The sequence below is a fragment of the Epinephelus fuscoguttatus genome, linkage group LG13, assembly GCF_011397635.1.
Source record: "Epinephelus fuscoguttatus linkage group LG13, E.fuscoguttatus.final_Chr_v1".
NCBI classification, from domain to species: Eukaryota; Metazoa; Chordata; class Actinopteri; order Perciformes; family Serranidae; genus Epinephelus; species Epinephelus fuscoguttatus.
In genome coordinates, this window is record NC_064764.1 from 22,271,747 (window position 1) to 22,275,286 (window position 3,540).

At 38.9% G+C, this 3,540-nt stretch overlaps 1 long non-coding RNA gene across 1 annotated transcript in view; it reads right to left on the bottom strand.

Annotated features, from left to right (window-relative positions):
• Positions 1-3,540, bottom strand: part of LOC125899485 (uncharacterized) — a 51,788-nt gene that overhangs the window by 27,576 nt on the left and 20,672 nt on the right. The window lies entirely within an intron of this gene.

Consider the following 3,540-nt stretch of genomic DNA (forward strand, 5'->3'; position numbering starts at 1 on the left):
TGCTAAAAAAATCAGCACTTGGTGTGTGTGTGTGTATCAATACAATATAGCCACGCAAAATATCACAATATCATGCTGTATGTATTTTTCCTTCCACCCCTAATCTGTCCATATAAAAGCTTTTAATTTGTTTTGATTGGATCATTAAGATTACAGCGAACCATCAAGAATAATGATGCAATCAGTGTTAATCAGTGTGTAATTAATATCTTATTAGGTCAGATCATTTTCCACAGGCCATAACATTTATGATTATTGCATTGCTAATTCTACTAGGTTAATATGGAGCTTTTTACGTGTCTGATCCTGACAGTATAGTAGTGGACTTGTACTTTACATCATGTTTGTTATATACAGTTATCACAGTGGATTAAAAAAATAGATCTAGGACACTGCACAGTGTGTCAAAGTGAAATGTGATGATTTAAGGATAGAGCACAACAGGTGGAGGAATTCATAAAAATCTTACATCAATTAAAAACACTAACGGAAGAATTTGTATGTTTATTCATGTATTACATAATATATTTGACCCCTGTCTCCGTTAAGTTTTCTCTTTAAAAAGGTCATATCATTTCGTCATCACCACAAATACATGACATAAAATGAGTACCAGCGATCAGACCAGAGGAAATAATGATGTGAACAATAGTGCTTAAAGCTAAGACTGTTCTCTGTGACTGAGACAGGACAGCATGAATGAGGGGACGTGTCTTCATCACTGAAAGAGTTATTATTGCAAGTCGAAGAGGTCATTGGACTGATTACATCAGTGAAGAGGCTTGTAATGTGTTAAGATCTGATGCATCTGTCACCAAACCCAGAGCAACAGAGATGCCATTCACATATCTAATGCCAGAAACTCCCAAGTCATTTGCTGCAATTAGGAATGTGGTTAAGACCCTGACGCACCCCCCTCCCAGCCACTGCCTGCCAGCACACACACACACACACACACACACACACACACACACACACACACACACACACAATGCCCACATTGTGTTGTGCTCTGCTGAGGGATTGTGGCCCAGGCTGGTTCAAACTTCACACCAGCATCAAACACAGGCAGATACATTGATAAAAGTGAGCGGGCGATACAATGAAGCTGTTTTATGTTTCCTGCAGGTTTAGACGGTAACAAAGCTGACGGCTCATATCACTGCTGGTGGTGGGTGGAAATCTCAAACCCCCTAAATGACAACTCTACAGGAACTATGAAGATGATCCTCAAGGAGAGTTTGGGGAGCTGCTTTGGTAAAGAATTTCTTAAAGGGACAGTTCATACTCAAATTAAAAATACATATTTTACCTCTTACCTGTAGTGCTATATATCAGTCTAGATTGTTTTGGTGTGAGTTGCTGAGTGTTGGAGATATCGGCCGTAGAGATGTCTGCCTTCTCTAACATATAATGGAACTAGATGGCACTCCGCTTGTGGAGCTCAAAGCGCCAAAAAACCCCCACATTTGGACAACTCAACAGCAATGTCTCTTTCCAGAAATCATGACCCAGTTACTCAAGATAATCCACAGACCTTGTTGTGAGCAGTTTCATGTGTGAACCATTTTCTTTCTACCAAACTACACCTGCCAACTGTTTCACCTAAGCCCCCAGGAACAGCACCAATTTGACATAGTGGCCAAACCATGGAATTACAGGGGTCCATCACGTGACACTGTTGGGCCCAAAAAGACTTCTTTCCATAGACTTACAATGTGAAATAGTCAGTGGATACATTGTTTGAGCATCACAAACCCTATGAAATGACTGGGATTTGATCCAATACCATTCCGAAGTCTAGAAGAGCTGCATGATTAAAGATTTTATCTCTATTCAAGTTGCCAGATAGCTAAACCTTATGTTAGCTGGCTTGGCCGGTGGAAGTCCTTGATGTGCTTTTTTTTTATAAGCCCATGGGTGCGGAAGATGTGGGCAATTTTATACCCAGGAAGTCAATCTTTTTAGGCTTCACACGCCACTGAGCAACCTTCATAAGAATGAACAAGGCCAATGCTGTATCTAGTTCTCTTTATACATCCATGGTATCACAACACATACTAAAGTGTGCATCTGCTCATGGATGAGATGCTTGCGCTTGCGAGATGTAAACATTAATGGCATCCTCCTTAGCTGAGCTGTAATGTCAGCTCAGTGGTGCTAAGTGAGCTAGCAGTAAATGCACGCTTCCTTCCACGCCATGACACAGTTGATTAGTGTAGCTCGGTAGACAGTAAATAGTTCCTGCATGGAACCGCTTATTGTGTTTCACTAACACAGAGCAACTAAGCAGTTTCTGTATTGGTCATTACTAATTTATGAACATGGCTCTCATACCAGTTGTTATTAATGACGGCATACATGAATATTTTATTCATTTTTTCTTGGATGGACAATCAACCCCCAAACTAGAATATATTGCCCATGTTCAAGTAGTCACACAGTAAAATTAGAGTTGTTATAGTGATTAAAATTCCAACTATTTTAAGGATAGTTCATCCTGTCAGTGACCCACAGCAGCTTGTCTGGCTGAGTTCGAGAGGTTTATTTGTCCAGCTGACTCAAACACTTGCTGTTTATCTGCTTCCACCCAACTGAAATAGCAAAACAAACTTAATTAGCGTCCTCGGCTCTGTCATTTGTCTTCTTGCATATTCCTTGTAAAACCTATAGATACTGTAAGACAGATCATAGTCCTTTCTTTTGTAGAACAACATAAGATACTCAGTGTTAAAATGCAGATTTTATGTGTCCTAGTTTGATTCTAATGGCATTATTATTGTGTTTTTGACTCTTTGCAGGAGGCATTTAGAAAGAACAGGATAAAAATGGCCCATAAATTTAAAATTTGTCATATTCAATATGACATACAGGTAGAAAAGTTTGAATTTTGGTAATTTTCATTTTGTCAAAAGCTGTTCTAGTGTTTTTCAGCCATTGCTGACACCATTTGGAGATCAGGAAGATTATTTTTTGGCTCACAAGTATACAGAAGAGGATTAGGACCATATGTGAAAAATGTATTTCAGTTCCAATTTTAAAGTCAGAATTTGTGGATTTTTGCCTTTAAACTTAGAACCTAAATATATTTTTCATATGGGGCCCTAATCCTCTTCTGTATACTTGTGAGCCAAAAATAACTAGATAAATAAATGAATAAATAAATTAAATGAATTTCACATTTGAACTATCAACAGCATACATGGAGTATTTTTAATAAAGTATATGTCAAACAATATGAGTGTAGACCACTATCAATGGTCAAAGTGCAAAATTGGAACTTGTTATATGTCTTTAATTCATTTATATAGGCTAAGAATTTACATATAGATAAAAACCAGGCCTACATATCACTGGAACTTTTTGGCATGTAAAAACAGCCTATTTAAAATCAGTATTAAAACAACTGTCCCTTTACTCTACCAGGCGGCTCCCTCTCAGCACTACTGTTCGCCCTGGTGACCAGAGGGGGCGCTGTGGAGCACAGAACCCAGCGGGAGAACCACCAGCAGCTGCAGCCTTCAGTCAAACGGCACCGGG